This window comes from Polypterus senegalus, chromosome 10 (assembly GCF_016835505.1).
Source record: "Polypterus senegalus isolate Bchr_013 chromosome 10, ASM1683550v1, whole genome shotgun sequence".
Classification (NCBI taxonomy): domain Eukaryota; kingdom Metazoa; phylum Chordata; class Cladistia; order Polypteriformes; family Polypteridae; genus Polypterus; species Polypterus senegalus.
Window position 1 is genome coordinate 106,079,445 of NC_053163.1, and position 18,541 is coordinate 106,097,985.

The window sequence follows — 18,541 nt, forward strand, 5'->3', positions numbered from 1 at the left end:
GTAACTTTTTAAATACTGTAAATCAGATTGCTCCGTTGTTTCGTTAAGGGCATTTAGACAGTTATTACAAGGTAATGGACAAACCAAACAACAAAACAAAATCAAGAAAATGACTGAATCAGAGCAGTAACTAATTATACAAAAGAAACCAATTAGATAGATTTCCAAAAGTGAAAAGAAAAAAAATACTGACTTTGTAACTTTTTGGTTATATTATTATTAGTATTTTTCTATTATGGGCTGTTGTTTTTGATTTTATGTACTGTTTTATATCCATTATAGTCTCCATAATATAGCATATGTATTTTTGTTTTGGTTGTAAATTGTACACTGTCCAGCTCTGCAAAATGTGTGACATTTACCTTTAAATTTTATAAAATACTGTACTGTGCTTTATATAGTTTCACTGCTTGTGACTGCTTATGTGATATTGTTCTGGCATTATCAGCCTAGTGCATATATGCATCTGCTATAGTTTTGAACAGGTGTAAGACTAACCATGTTAGGCACAAATATCCTTTTTACTTTGTTTTATCATGGTAAGTCACATGTATAACTTGCTTTAATGATAGCTCTACAATGTGTAGTCAATTTTTCTGGTGCCAGAACTATAGATTGCCCATTGGGTGCACCTTTCATAGTGTCTAGACTGTCCCTGATGCCTGGTCTCCTAAATCTACACATTTGGGAAAAAAACAGTAAACTAAGATCATTATTATTAAAGCTGTAGCACACAAATGATTTTCATGTTTTTCATAATAAGACATCAGGATTGGGTTGCTTCATCCATTTGCCAGGCATGGACATTTAAGGTACCTGCTCCTCCACCAGTCCTATTTTCCATTTTCACTTTTTTTTTAATCTACTGTTTAATGTCTTTAGTGAAGATTCTTATGGAACGGCAAAATATGTCTCCTAAAAAATCTCTGCCATAACAATCAAAATAACAAAGTTTAAAGTGTGGTATGTCCTGTAATAAAAGAGAAATTGAGGATGCTACTGCATATGCCCTGCGTTAAGATAGCAATAAAGATCTGATTACTGCACCAAACATACCAAAATAGCCATGCGGCTAGACCAGAGGACAGAAAGGAATCCAAGTTCTCATCTTCCACAACAAACCCCCCCTCCCTCAAGAGTTCCTCCTTCTCCAACAAGTGTTGTTAGCTCATTGCCAGAGTTGTACAAATGCAGTACAGAAGACGTAATGGAATTGAAGGATTAAAGGGATGTACTGTAGTTACCAAACTGAGAATGCAAATGAAGGAAGTAAGAAGCCTAAGTAAATGGATCGAGTGCAAAATGAATAGGATAGAGTTGAAGATTAAAGAAATTGGTGGCCAGCTTGAGTATGTGGTGCGGCGTGGCATACACGCTGATATCCTGCACTGGACATCTGAAGCAAGTGGAAGCTGCAATGAAATGACCAGATTACTGCTCCACAGTTGTAAGCCAAGGAGCTCTGGAATCATTTAACTGGTGCAAAAATGTGGGAATTTTTGGTACTCCAGAGAAGGACAAGTACTGCGATTCAAATAAATTTATATTAGAGCTTTTTGCTAAATAACTGGGAGACACTATTAAAGAGAAATTCATTTTGTATTGTGTTATTATTGATGGAAAGCTTGCTAAATTTCTGAGAACAAAACTGATAATAAGATAATAAGTTCTGTGATTGTTCTTTGTAATAGTCATACCAGGGATATCTTTAAGTATACAGAGAGGATGTGAATGCCTACAAAGAGAAACAAGGCATACGTTTATAGATCTGTCAAAGCAGAGGCTTAGTGACAGCTCAAAACTTTTGTGATTGCTCCAGTGGAACTGTAGGTAAGTTATGGCTAACCAACTGCAAGCTATATCCTCATCCCAGTTTCTTTACCAACATTTACTGCAGAAGATGCAAACTTTAGGTTATTGCCCATCTATGAATGGCATTAAGATAATTATTTTTATTTTGTTAAAAAGCAAGGTTCTGGTTTTGATACAAGCGATAAGTCAATTTTTCACATCTTGGAATATGACAAACATATTAAAAGACCAATCAGCAGTACTTTTCCAAGTTGATGCATAGTTGCGGTCCATCCTAAATGCTACTTCTCACACAATTGCCACCACTAATTTAAAACAGATGGATGAAAATATTATTTAAATTAGTTCAATGAAATAAAAAAAATACTTTCAGTGATTTGCTGATTTGAGGAATTGAAGACTAAAGGATGTGCAATATTTTATACAAATGTTACAATAAATTGCATTATCAGCAAATATCAATTGATGTTGCCATCATTAAAAGGATGTTAAGCTAATCGTCACATGTATATATTGAGACCTGTAGGAAGGAGGTGGTTAACAGCCCCAAACCCCTGACACAACTGCACAGACACCAGTACCAGGTTCAAAAAAATTTTATTAAAAAAAAAAAAAATACCTTTACAGGTTTTATTCCAGTGGACCATTCTTTCTCCTCCCAGGTGAGTTTTATGCTCCTCCTCTACTGACTCCAGCTTCCTTGGCAACATGGAGGGCTCCCTTTTAAAATCCAATCTCAGAGTATTCCCGGTGCAAAATCATTGTCTACACAAAGCACTTCCAGATCAGTTGCAACCACCCTGGGAAAGTGGGATTCAACGCCCCATAGCTCTCACTGGCAGCACAAACTGTACCCAATAGGGCAGCCCTATGTATGTATAACCCCTATGCTGCTCTGCAGGTGCCCAAATGGGAATTCACCAAAAAGGGTGTCTTCACTGTCCATCTTTTGTACTGGCCACCCAAACGTGAAAGGACTCCCATCAATTCTTGCCGGGATTACCAGACCCACTGCCTCTTCTGCAACACAGGCTATCCATGCAAACCTCTCGGATGCAACAGGAAATGCAATGCCTCTCTTGCAAACCATTTGTATGTTGGCCTTCCAGCCAAGTAAAAAGACAGAATCCATCTCAGCAAGGATGCCAGTCCATCATTCATACATACATAGGTAGGTAGGTAGGCAGATAGATAGATAGATAGATAGATAGATAGATAGATAGATAGATAGATAGATAGATAGATAGATAGATAGATAGATAGATAGATAGATAGATAGATAGATAGATAGATAGATAGATAGATAGATAGATGTGCCTTGTCCCAACACAAAAAATGTAGCTTTTTATGGATGCTCAAGAAATGTTATAACAAACAAAAACAAACCCCCTCAGACATACATAAAAAACACACAAAAAAAAGATGCCAAAAGGAAACAGCTTATTTTTCATGATGTTGTTTTTATGAGTAATTATAAAAGATATATTCGCACACACCTATTACACATTTATTTCCTAGAGTAATGGCACCATCTATTGGCTGTGTAGTGGTAGCAAGAGTGATGTTATGAATAAAAGAAAAAACACTATTTGATGTCTGTTGGAGTCTAGGGATGACTTTTTTATTTAGTTTAAGGCCTGGCCCAAAAACACTGAATACAAGGACTAGAGGGTGATGCAAATATTAATTACGTTTAGCAAAATGAATCGCCTTTGCTCCCTGGCTAGAATTATTTTTAGATAATTACATTGAATGTTGGGATTGCATCAGTTCAATGCTTCACTTGTGATTTTTGACACTAAGCTTGTTAGTTGTTAAAGAGTCCTTAGGGCATAATAAGTGCATTGCATTTAGCCAGTTTTACTTCATTAACCAATTAATATATGCACACAAAACAAACCAACCAAAGAAGAATGGACAGTAATTATAGAGTACAGGTGTGTTGTATCACACAGTTCATATCTAAGGCCTTACAACTGTCCTTATAAAATAAAAATAAATTATTTGCAATGTTTGCATAAGACAGTTGAGAGTTGTGGGAAGCCTGTCTCTTTCCTGACAGCAAAAGGTACAATGCATGAAGGAAAGCTAAATACAGTAGAACAACAATCCACAGCAGTACATGCTGAATTTCAAAAAACAAGGTACACAGGTACAACTTTAAAGCCACCAATGAAGCTGTTAAAGTTGTCATTGGAAAATAAGAGTGAAATCCAAAGTAACAGGAGGAAAACCAGGCAAACACTAAAACAATGAACAGCACTCATGGGGTCAGTGACCAGATGCAGCATTCCAACTCTTAAGATACAAATGCTACCCTAATTAAACTTTTACTTAAATTCACATTTAAAATGCTAAAACAGCATCACAAAATAATTATAAAAATGAAGCACTTGCAATACTAGTCCAGTTTGCAGTATGCAATCATGTACATGCAGTTCCTGAATGAAAAACCGCACATAGCACACAGGGATACTTCCTTTCGAGAGATCATTGCACCCCAAAGGTTGAGAATGAGGATAGCTTAATCAAGGAAATATAGACAGGTATGTCACTACCTAACTTAGGCACAGGATAATAAATCCATGTTTTCCAAGAGTATCACGTGCCTGAGCAGCTAAATGGCTGGATGGATGAACCAAAATCTAATCATCTCAATTCATCCACAGAAGGAGGGCTTACAGGATTTAAAAATAGATATTACAGGAATAGACACATTCACACAATACTGCACTAATGATATGCTGTTCGGTATTGTGTGTTGTCTTCATTTTGATCAAGACGGAGACAAGTCGGAGTAAGCATTAGCTCCTTGACCAGAAATTTTATGAAATCAATATTGATATAAAATCATCAATATGTTTTCATCTTTAAAACTTAATTTCTTGGAATCTTGTCTGGACATTTTCCCTGGAAATTTCAGAACGGTAAGAAATGAGCACAGTAAACAGTTTCATCAGGTACATTTTTTTAAACAAAAAAGCAATACCAATGCAAATGGATTCCCAGTATGCTTGTTGACATTTGCTGTACCCTTAAAAGGATATTCCTGAGGCCAAGTACAGCAAAAAAAAAAAAAAAAAGATTTTTTTGTGAGATGCTTCCAGCATGTATATATTGTGTAAATATACGTTTATTGCAAATTTGAATTGTGTCACTTAAAATCCTTTTGTGGCTGAGAAAGTCTAATTAGATATTTGAATTTAGCACAAAAATACAATAAGATTCACCTATATTGATTCATGTGACAAAAAAGATACATTTTGTTATCCAATGTTATTTGAATGATGCCCTTGGAAAAGCAAAACCTACAATATAAGAATGACCTAAGCAGAGAAAATAAAAACACTAACAAGCCCCGAAACAAAATAATAAGTTCTGTTATCTGGAAGAGTCAAATTCTAATTAAGCAATTGGACTGGAAAATAAAACTATAGCTACTAAGGCCCTCCATGACCAAACTAGGGAACTCCTGCCTTAAAATGTGATGTTTACCTATGTTTCTTCTATTACTTGCCCACTTCTCACACTAGAGGTGGTATTAAGCAAGGTACAAGTGAACACCCATCATTGGTTTGAGCTGACAAGCAAAGACTTCAATGACAAAAAAGCAGAAAGTTTTACTTTGTTTCAGAAACATTGTGTTTTGACTGCTTTGCTTCAGGGCACATCACAATAGTACAGCACGCAAATATCTATAATCTGTGTTTGGTTGAAGGTGGTTCAGGTCTACAGGATGACTCCAAATAAATATATTTTCAATATGAAAAACTGCTTCAGATAATAATAATAATAATAATGAAACCTTTGAGAATACATAGTGAAGCAAACAGCTAGTTTACACACCACTGCAATCGGTAGTGGAGTTACACTGGACAGTGGTTTCCTGTACCTTAGTGTAATGCCAAACAAAGTACTTATTGCTAGTTTTCTTCACAACTACTTAAACACTAATGTGGTCTTAGTGTGTTGTGGTAGATCTCATGTGACACCAAAGTCAATTTAAAATTATATGTTAAAATACAGCTTCTGAGTATCAGTACCCGTTTTAGCATGTTAGCAACAACATAGATTAAGCATGGCCTGACCTATACATTTTCAGAAATTAAAGGAGTTATTGAAAACTTATGTGGCCCCTATTATGTTATGCTGGTAACATCAATAAGAGGAAATGTGACAGTATTCCTGATAAGGTGGGTACAGTCAAGATCCTGAAATTCAGTTCCACTCACTATACCTACACAGCCATTGATATTCTGCTCTGAAACTAGAAATGTTTTAGGAGCAGAAAAATAGCATCACTCTGGAAAGATCATATAATTACTGTATCATGAAATTTAATTAAACTACATATATACTATAGACAGACCACTTATATGAATGGTACATTTTGCACAAAAGGGTTTTGTTGAAATTTTCACTGATTTCACAAATTACTTACATTAAAACTAGTTGAGAATAATAATAACTAATCACAGTAATATAAAATAGATATACATTATATTAAATAAACAATTCAAGAAATGCCAATGTTGTAAAGTTTATTCTGACCAGTTCAGGAATTGGGTAGAAATTCAGACGGTGCCTTTGAATACTGTACAACCATAACTGTACATGGTCCTTCTAAAATATCATGTAAACCACTGCTATTTGCAATCGCCATTGAACCACTAGCAGTTCACTGTCGAAATGCTTATCAGATAAAGGGGATTATCAGAGAGGGACTGGAACAGAAAATTTCTCTATATGAAGATGATATGGCACTGTATATGTCAGACCCACAAAATTCTGTGCCCTCGGTCTTAACAGCACTTATAGAATTTCAAAGGATCTCTGGTCTCAGAATTACTTTGAATAAAAGTTTACTCTTTCCAGTGAATTCTCAAGCATATAATATTAGATTGGACACCCTACCTTTTATCATTACAGATCAGTTTAAATATCTAGGGGTAAACATCACAAGTAAACACAAAGCTCTTTATTAACAAAATTTTGCCGTCTGTATGAAAAAAATTAAGCAAGACTTACATAGATGGTCAACCCTTCATCTCACTCTAGCTGGAAGAATTAATGTTGTTAAGATGAATATTCTTCCTAAGTTACTGTTTTTATTTTAAAGCATTGCAATATATATTATTAAATCATTTTTTAAGCAATTAGATTCAAAAATAACCTCATTTATTTGGAACTCAAAACATCCACGTATCCAAAGAGCGACCCTACAAAGACCTAAGACAAAAGGTGGCATGGCTCTACCCAACTTTCAGTTTTGTTACTGGGTAGCAAACATACAAGCTATAAAAACCTGGACACAAATAGATGAACATACACAGGCTTGGTCCGCAAAAGAAGTAAAATCCTGCAGTACTTCTTTAAATTTCCTGCTTTGTGTTCCCAACAAATGTAAGCTAACGCCAATATACTAATAACCCAATTGTGCTTCATTCACTCAGAATATGGAACCAATGTAGAAAGCATTTTAAGATGGAGAATCTTTTATCTGTGGCACCTCTGCAAGAGAACCACCTCTTTTAACCCTCGTAAACATATGCAGTTTTTTAATATATGGAAAAGATTTGGGATTAAATTGGTTATAGATCTTTATGTGGACAACATCTTTGCATCCTATGAACAATTACAATCCAAATGTAACTTTCCAGCTACACATTTCTTTCATTTCTTCCATCTTCAAATTAGGAATTTTGTTAAACAGAACCTGCACGATTTTCCTCATCTTGCACCCTCCTCCATGCTGGAAAAGATATTGTTCAGTTTCGTTGGACTTCGACATCATCTCTGCAATGTATAAAATTATTTTACAGTCCCTCCCTTTCAAAAATTCAAGAGGACAGTGGGAAAAAGATCTCTTAATCAATATATCAGAAGAGGAGTGGAAGGTAGCAATGCAGAGAATTCACTCGAGCTCCATATGCGCAAAGCATACAATTATTTAAATATATATCAAGCACATCTGTCTCGCTAAAACTGTCCAAAATGTTCCCAGGTCAAGATCCAACCTGCGAACGCTGCAATCAAGTCCCAGCTTCACTGGGTCACAGGTTTTGGGCCTGCACCAAATTAACATCATTTTGGACCAAAATTTTTAAGTGCCTTTCAGACAGCCTTGGTGTCATAATCCCTCCTAACCCACTAACAGTTGTGTTTGGTGTTCTTCCAGATGGGCTTAAAGTGGAGAAGGACAAATAAACTGTGACTGCCTTCACTACACTATTGGCACGTAGACTTATCTTGCTCAACTGGAAGAATCCTAACTTTCCTCTTTTAAGTCAGTGGGAAACCAATGTTTTATACTATTTGAAATTGGAAAAAATCTAATTCTCAGTTAGAGGATCGGTACAGAATTTTTTCAAAACCTAGCAGGTTCTAATCAGTAATATTTTAGAATGAGCTCTTAAAGCACCGAGGAAGCAATTCTTTCTGCATTTCTTTTTCTTCTCCATTTATCTCTACTGCCCTTTTAAATTAATCAATTTAGGTATGTTTACAAGCTTTTACTCCGGTGGCCATGCTGTCTTTCTTATAGGTAGGGGTCAATTTGTTTTCACCCTATTTTTTTTGTAAAAATGGATCTATTTGTATGGAATGATTACAATAAAATTAATAAATAAATAAAATATCATATAAAGACAATGCACTGTATTTGCAAAATAAAGGTAGAAGTGGAAAGACAAACATAGACATATAAAATGTAGGTCCAAAATACTGCATCTACCCAATGTCAAAGTAAAGAATGAAAAAAAGATAAAGAACAAACTTGCTGGAATGGAAACAATACTAAAACAAAAGTAAAGCTACAAACTTTCACCTGAAGAAAATAAAGTAACAAGAATGTTTAGTGTAAAAAGAGCTCCTGTGAAGCAGAGTACAGTTCACTGTGGGTTTTGGAAGACCTTCCAAGGAGGACTCATGTAAGTCGTCAGATGTTTGAGTCAAATATTCCTAGTAAGAAAAATATATAATAGCTTTATGGGAGTTATATTGAGTCCACTAGTATGAGAAAATAATATAAAACAATATAATAGTATAATGGAAGTTTGACAGTTTTATTGAGTCCAAGTGCTTGTAAGTCAGAGTCTGTACTGTTTTGTTTTTTTTTTAAATCCTCCCTCCAAATTTTGCTGCCTTAGGTGACTGCCTAGTTCACCTAAATGGTAATGTTGGCCCAGTCCTGACTCTGAAACACAGAAATGCTATGTCATACTAAACAGTTTTAGACACATGCTATTTTTCAAGTACTTTAGTTCTATTATTTATATAGAGGGCCCACGCAAAATAGTCACTGTTGAAGGAGATTTTTGCATATTTTAACATAAATCCTGGACACTCAGACTTATAAATGTAGAACTTCAAAGCAAGCAATTAGATTTTCATAAAATTAGATGACTTAGAAAATTGTCAGCAGTGTGTTCTGTGTGAGGAGTAATGAATATGTACACTTGTTAGAATGTTTAACAACCCGTTTATCTAGCAGGGTGTCTTGCCTAAGTTACAAATCATGCATTTTAGAAAACTGAGATTACTTTCAAAGTAATTTGTGAAATACTGTTAAACCTGGTTCTTTAAAGAATCAGAATATTCCCTAATTTATAGGAATTCAACACCAGAAGCAAAACAATTACCCGTCAAACAGAATGGTCCATTGCACCCAACAGCTTGAGACTTCAACATAGGTTTTATCTCTCCATTAGGTTCTTCCTTTAAAAACCTTATGTTTAAGAAATATGAGCACTCTTCATACACACTCCACCAACAACATCTAATAATTTTTCCCATTTACTTGAGTTGGAAATGTCTAATGGAAGCTAATTCAGCCACCAAATGCCACCTTGGGCTTGATTTTTACTTAGCACCCCTGGTGTGCTTTGTCAAATAAAATATTAACCCAAGTGGGTGTGCTTAATGTTTTCCTTTAAAGAATCTCAATAATCTCCAATTTAAAGAAATTCAACACTCAGAACAGACAAGTGAACAGGAACATACCCTTACTTCAGGAAAAACAGTATCATGATGCTGTCTTACATTGTATAACTTACAATATTTTTTTGTCATAAACATGCCTCAGAAACAAAAATGAATGTATTTGGTTATGTTTAAAGTTTTTGGGGTGTTTTTTTGATTGGTGCCCTGTAGACCCATTTTAAACTGCAAAAACAGCCAATGTATTTTTTTTTTAGCTTATAAAAAAACTTCACACATAAGAACACAATTTATCATGACAGATTTATACCATAATTGTTAAAGACTAATTTCAACTTGAATAATACTACACACATCTTTAAATAACTAGACTGTTTCTACCTACCTAATTTTCCTCCTATTCATCATTGTTAACAAATAAATACAACTTCTGTAACATGTTTTGGTGAAATTCTTTTGAGGTGGGTGTAACATTTTCGCTTAGCATTTCGGTTCGTTGCAGAAGTCATTTTAGGTTGGTGGAGAGCTCAAGCACAGTGCTGCTTAGAGGTTGTTGATTAAATAATTTTATTTTTAATTAAAATAAACTGATTCAGTGAACTAGAGCACCTTGAGTGTTTTAACAGTATGGCTAAAACAGTTTTATAAACAAAATTAAAAACACATTTTTACAATTAACACCAACAATGAAAATACAATGCTTTTCTGGTCCATGGTGTATACCATTTAGATTTGATTCTGCACACTTGCAATAATTATATTCATTTTCAGTGATCAGATACCAAAAATGGGCACAGAATATATAATTTTATCAATGTGCAGAAACCAAGATATGTCTGATACCTACTGTAGTAGACTGTATTGTTTCAACAGCACACTTAATGATAACTTTAAACATCTCTTTAAAAAAAAAAAAAATATATATATATATATATATATATATATATATATATATATATATATATATATATATATATATATATATATATATATATTCTTTGAGGTCCTGAATTTGGATTTTAGAACTGAGTTACAGTAAGGTAAATAAATTCATTCATTTCCCTCCTTAATATATTTCTCATTCGTAATCCCATTTAGCAGTCTTCCATTTGAATTAAGACATAAATGATGATAAATCTTAATTGGTGCCTTTGAGGTTAACATGGGCAAGGAGGCAGACACCCTTAGCAAGGGATCTGTGTTTTTTTCTCTCTATTTAATTGACGCAGGTATTTTCTAATTGTGAAAATTCAACTCTCTTAATCACAAATTCAATCCAGTATTCAGAGTCTGGTGGCACCCAGCGCCAAAGCAGTGCTACTGTTCCTGTGTGGTTATCCTTTCTTTTCCTGACGCGGCTTTATAAATACACTAAAATTAACCGCATATTGTTTATTAGTTTAATGCATCTGATTGTAATTAACCAGTAACAATATAATGGTCCATGGAATTATCAAATATTTTAAATACCATAGCTGCTTTAGTGTTGTTACTCTCACTGCACCTTCTTCTTCTTCTTTCAGCTGCTCCCGTTAGGGTTTGCCACATAGGATCATCTTTTTCCATATTACTCTCACTGTACCACTCGGAGCAGCTGATCGAAAACAGAATTATCGGTATACAGCATCAAGCACACGTTGCCTCAGCCATGCTTCCTATTTGAACTGCTTCTCATATAACAAACGCTTCAAACCTTTCCTGTACGGAATTCCCTGTTCAGAAACAGTTTCTTCCCAAGAACTCTAAATGCACTCAATCAGTCCATCAATTGGTCCTTGTAGAACTGTTAGTACTTATTAGTACAGTTACCTCACTGTAAACTTGCAGTACAGTTATAATATTGCACAACCTGACTCACTTTATAAAGTGTATTTACATATGATGACGATATCATTTTTAAGATGAAATGCAGCAAAATATGTTTATTATATTACAGAGATAAAACCGGCGCTCCGCTCCGCTCACAGTGTATGCTTCACTGGGACTGGCGTGAAGGAGAGAATAATTAAACATGTACTACGAAGATATCTCAATGTTCCTTAACAGTTTTGAAGAATCGGCGTTATAAGCTTACAGATGGCTTAACGTTCATTACAGAGCTGATTGTGTGGCAATCGGTTACTTGGAGAAAGAAAAGGAAGGACAGGAATTGAAGGTTAGTACGTTTGAAAGAGACAGTACTGCAGGGGCCGCCGTATGCATGTGCAAACTGTGTACCTGCACAGGGCTGCCAAATCCCAGGGGCCGACACACCAATATATATTGAATATAAAACAGAAAGAGAACATAACGACACAGCTAAAAATGCAGCGGCAAATTTCGGCAAAAGTTAAACGCTTGTGTCATGAGCATGAGACGGCTATGCAGTGTCCGCAACGGACGTGGTCATCCACCGTGCATAAGATACCATATTGACATTGGCGGGCGAAGGAGCCACCGATTCTTCCTCTGTCCAGGGCCACCACAAGCCTAGAGCCGCCCCTGAGTACTGCTGCAATAAATTATTTCATCGAAGGTCGAGCAGAATCACTGCACCACCGTGAAACCCATGTTTAATAACGTGCTTTAACTCCTATCATCATGAAAATGATATCACGTATACATCTCAGTATTTTAGTTATTCAGCGAGCTGTAATATTACAAATGTAATGGATTATGTGTCCTGTCGGAGGTAGAGAATGCCGGTTTAAGAAGCACATAGTGATTCACACACATGGAGCACATAGAAGAACACATACAAAACAAAGCATTTAACGTGCTACTTTAAATACGATGTAATTTGAGAAACTAGTTAATTAAACGATTTTAAAATTAAGTTTATGATGTTCTACTTTAATGAAAAAATAAACTACGTGATTAAAGTGGACATTTCAAGATTGAATGAGGCCGTGCGTAGAATTCGCACTATAACATGATGTAAGCACAAAAGCCGAAAAGCAGAAAAATCCAGATGCAGGAATCTGTGCGTACTCCAACTTCCGCATTCTTCCGCTCCATAAATCCTGGTCACCGTGAAAAGTAACGCACGTGCACGCACCTGCTATCCCGCCCCAATTCCTCCCAGAATTATGCCTCATTGAATATGCAAATCAATATAAATAGCCCTTACGCTCAGGGTTCTGTGAAAAGACAATGTGAAAAGCACAGGGGAAAATATAAGAATTTCAGCGAATACCAAGTGGAGGCAAAGAAAAGCATACTATTTGTTGATTTAAACAGTAGTATAAACAACAAAAGGAAGCTGATCGAGTAAAATGACATGTCGGAGAAACTCGAAAGCTCAAGTTCACAAAGTCGATACAGTGCCCAAATTAAAAAAGAAGTTGTCAAATATCAAAGTCGCCATGAAAAGGCAAGTTGTAGCCCACCGTCTAAGTGTCATATGAAAGCTTATTAGGGTACAGAGAAAAAAAAGGAACACAGTGCTGAAAAAAGCACGAAATATCAACTTCAATGTCAAAATTTCCACTTTAATTACGTAGTTTATTTTGTCATTAAAGTAGAACATCATAAACTTCATCATAAAATCGTTTAATTAACTAGTTTCTCAAATCACATCATAATTAAAGTAGCACGTTAAATGCTTTGTTTTGTATTTGATCTTTTGCTCTGTGTGTGTGAATCACTACCTGCTTCCGCTTTCTCTTTCTCCGACAGGACACAGAATCCATTACATTCGTGATATTACAGCTCTCTGAATAATTAAAATACTGAGATGTATATGTGATATCTTTTTCATGATGATAGAAGTTAAAGCATGTTATTAAACAGGGGAGCACAGTGCATGATTGTGCACGACCTTCGATGAAATTATTGTAGCAGTACTGTCTCTTTCAAATGTACTAACCTCCAATTCCTGTGCTTACTTGTCCCGTCAGCCCCAGTAAGAATACAGCACAAGGTAGGATCAATCCGTGAACTAGCTAGCGCTGCGGAACCGTGTCCTCACATGGTTAATTATTAACAATACAGATTAGTTAAATGAAGTAAAAGTTTAATCTATATAATATAATCAACATATTTTGCTGCATTTCATCTTAAAAATGAATAAATATGCATTTTACAAAGTGGAGCAGGTTGTGCAATATTATAACTGTAGTGCAAGTTTACAGTGAGGTGATTGTACTTATAAGTACAACCAGTTCTAAAAGGAGCAATTGATCGAGTGCGTTTATAGTTCTTGGGATGAAACTGTTTCTGAACCGCGAGGTTCGTACAGGAAAGGCTTTGAAACCTTTTGCCGTGTCTGAACGGCAAGCGTGTGCTTGATGCTGTACACCGATAATTCTCTTTCCGATCAGCTGCTGCTGTGATTCCCCACTCAGATACAGTGATATAAATACTCCAAGTGGTGCAGTGAGAGTAATATGGAAAAAGATGATCCGCTGTGGCAACCCTTAATGGGAGCAGCCGAAAGAAGAAAAAGAAGGTGCAGTGAGAGTAACAACGCTAAAGTAGTTATGGTATTTGGAATACTATGGCTATTCCCTGGACCATTATATTGTTACAAGTTAACTACAGATGCATTACACTAATAAACAATATGCGGTTAGTTTCAGTGTATTTATAAAGCCTCGGCAGGAATGTGGATCTAAGAAATAAAGAGTAACCACACAGGAACAGTAGCACTGCTTTGACGCTGGGTGCAGCCAGTCTGCAAAACCAAGCGGAGAACTTGCGTATACGCAACATTTCTGTGCGTTTATACATGAGGCCCCAGGTGTTCAAAAGGTTAGCTTTCCAATTAAACCCTCTCATCTAATTGGTTGATTAATTGTGATTTGTATCTGGTGAGAAACACACAGAAACCAAAGCTGTCACATGTCCAAATAATAACAGTACCAGATATAAAGCTTTACTTGTATTTTCCCTGCGTCGCTTAAATCATCCGAGATCAGATGTCTCATCTTGGATGAGTTAATGCCGGTGTAGCTCATCCGCGATAAGTCAGTTTTTCAAACTCAGTGGTGTAGTAGATTAGTCTAGCTGGATCTAATCATCCGAGATGAATGCGCGCGCCCGCGCTGATTGAAAAGCCCATACAGTATATATTGAGTCTAGAAAACATGATAAGCAAGTCTTTGATAGGATGTAAAAAATGACGAAAGAACGGGCGCATTTTTTTTTTCCACACAAGCAGAGCAGGACCTTTTATTCAAAGGATATGAAGAATTTCAAGATTTAATATGCACAAGGGGTAACACACTGCAAAAGCAGCCCAAACCAGAAAAGACGGCTGGCAAAAGTGGCCGACAAATTAAACGTTAAGAAGTGTGCATTGTACTTACTGAATGCAGCCGTTTCATTTTCTATGTGTCAGATTAATTATTATTTAATATATCATAATTCTAGATCAAACGTGAGCACAAGGAGAACATGGGAACAGGTTAAAGTGAAGTACAAGAATATACTTAAAACTGGTAAATATTGGTATATAACTATTTAAAGAATTTTTGGCATAAAGAATCATATATAATATAAAAAACATTAATTTTAAAGCTAATAAGAAGGCAGAGAATCAAAAAACAGGTGGAGGTCCACGTGGTCCAAACCTAACCCCTGCAGAAGAGTTGTCTCTCCAGCAAAATGCCCATTGCCCTGTTTCTGAGGGCAATTTTTTTGGGTCAGTTGCAGGGAATGTCGTATCCCTAGAACTTGTGTCTGACCAACGAGATATTGACAAAGGTCAAATATTTGATGAAGACACTGTGTCTGATTATTCATCAGGAGGAGAGGTATATTTTCCAATGTTTGATCAAACTCCACTCTGATTAGTCCCATGTGCCCAAATCACATTTGGAAATCCTGGGCAGTGAGAATGTTAGGCTGATTGTGAGATTCTTAATGGAACTGTGGGTGTTTTTGCCTGTGTACCTGCAAGGGCGTTGAACGCTTCTTTTATTGTCTGCACACGCAGGTGTCCAGGAAACACTATGAAAACCCGAAGGAAATATTTCAGAGCCAGACTTTACGAATTGCCTGGCAAACTGCACTTTTACATAGATTTTCTGCATCGCCTACATTATATAAAAAAGTACCGCTTGCAAAAAACCTCAAAGCAAATCATACTGTCTGTGTGGTTGTGAGAGCCCGATTTCGCCTAGTTTGACTTTGACTATAAGGTGCTAATAAATCTTTGAGCTACAATATCCTCCCTCCCCTCCGGCTAAAGCAGTATCTTTCGAAAAGAATTTCCTCCGGGAGCAATAAAGGATCTTGCCAATCGCGCAAAACCATCTCTATATGAAATTCTCTTCTTACAATTTGCGCACCGATATCAATTAGTAGCTCATTCACGAACGGCAAAGCCATAACTGAATGAATTTCATGCACGGAAACTGATTAAGTGTGTGAGCTAATCCTTGTTTACATAGAACAAACCTCCAAGCAGGTTTGAGGATTTGGATCTGCTGCTATGAAAACACATCCAGCAAGAGTTTCGAGAAACCGACAGATCCAGGATCAGGCCAAATCGTCAACAATTACATCCAGCTAAACGAATAATCCACGTACGAAAAATACTCCCCAGGGGCCTCATGTATAAATGGTGCGTACGCACAGAAATGTTGCGTAAGAACTTTTCCACGTTCAAATCGCGATGTATAAAACCTACACTTGGCGTAAAGCCACGCACTTTTCCACGGTACCTCATGCCTTGTCGTACGCAAGTTCTCCGCTCGGTTTTGCAGACTGGCGGCACCCAGCGTCAAAGCAATGCTACTGTTCCTGTGTGATTACTCCTTATTTTCATGACGCGGCTTTATAAATACACCGAAACTAACTGCATATTGTTTATTAGTGTAACGCATCCGATTGTAATTAACTTGTAACAATATAATGGTCCAGGGAACAGCCATAGTATTCCAAATACCATAACTGCTTTAGCGTTGTTACTCTCACTGCACCTTCCTCTTCTTATTTTTCTTCTTCTTCTTTCAGCTCCTCCCGTTAGGAGTTGCCACAGCTGATCATCTTTTTCCATATTACTCTCACTGCACGACTGGGAGTATTTATATCACTGTATCTGAGTGTGAATCACAGCAGCAACTGATCGGAAAGAGAATTATCGGTATACAGCTTCATGGACACGCTGTCTCAGCCACTGCAAAACGTTTTAAAGCCTTTCCTGTACAGACCTCGCGGTTCAGAAACAGTCTCATCCCAAGAACTTTAAATGCACTCAATCAATTGCACCTTGTAGAACTGTTTGTACTTATAAATACAATCACCCCACTGTTAACTTGCACTAATTATAATATCGCACAACCTGAGCCACTTTATAAAGCGCGTATTTACATATGATGAGTCATTTTTAAAATGAAATGCAGCAAAATATGTTTATTAAATTATACAGATAGAACTTTAACTTCATTTAAATAATCTATATTCTTCACTGGGAGTGTCGTTAAGGATAGAATAATTAAACATGTACTACGAAGATATTTCAATGTTCTTTACACGTTTTGAAGAATCAGCGCTAAGCTTACAGATGGCTTAATTTCTATTACAGAGCTGATTGTATGGCGATCGGTTACTTGGGGAAAGAAAAGCACTGACTGCAGTGACGGCTACGCCAATATATATTGAATATAAATCAGAAAGAGAAAATAACAACACAGCTAAAACGCAGCGACAAATTTCGGCAAAAGTTAAATGCTTGTGTCATGAGCACGAGGCGGCTAAGCAGTGTCTGCAACAGACAAGGCCATCCACCGTGCATAAGCTACCTTACTGACGGGTGGGCGAAGGAGCCACCGATTCTTCCTCTGCCCAGTGCCACCACAAGCCTAGAGCCGCCCCTGAGTACTGCTGCAATAAATTATTTCATCGAAGTGAAACACATGTTTAATAACGTGCTTTAACTCCTATCATCATGAAAATGATATCACGTATACATCTCAGTGTTTGAGTTATTCAGAGAGCTGTAATATCACGAATGTCATGGATTCTGTGTCCAGTTGGAGGAAGAGAGCCGGTTTAAGAAGCAAGTAGTGATTCCCACACATAGGCACATAGAAGATCAAATACAAAACAAAGCATTTAACGTGCTACTTTAATTACGATGTGATTTGAGAAACTGGTTAATTAAACGATTTTAAGATGAAGTTTATGATGTTCTACTTTAATGACAAAATAAACTACGTGATTAAAGTGGAAATGTCGAGATTGAAGTTGACATTTCGTGCTTTTTCCCCACTGTGTGCCTTTTTCTCTGTACCCTAGTAAGCTTTCATATGACACTCAGACAGTGGGCTACAACTCGGATTTTCACGGCGACTTTGATATGTGACTTCTTTTTTATTTCCGGCACTGTGCGATTTTGTGAATGTGAGCTTTCAACTTTCTCCAACACGCTAAGTCACTCGATCAAGTTCCTTTTGTTGATTATACTACGGTTTATTTGAACAAATAGTATGCTTTTCCTTTGCCTCCACTTGGTATTCGCTGAAATTCTTATATTTTCCCCCGTGCTTTTCCTATTGTCTTTTCACAGAAGGCTGCGCTTAAGGGCGATTTATATTGATTTGCATATTCAAAGAGGCGTAATTCTGGGAGGAGTAGGGGCGTTACATAAAGCGCGTGCACGAGCGTTAGTTTTCACGCTGATCGGGATTTATGTAGCGGAAGAACGTGGAAGTTGGAGTACGCACAGATTCCTGCATCTGAATTTTTCTGTGCGTAAGCACATTTCGGCTTTTGGGCTTACGCCATGTTATAGTGCGAGTTGTACGCACGGCATTATACATGAGGCCCCAGGTACTCCAAGAACCTCAGCCCTGAGATAAGGGAA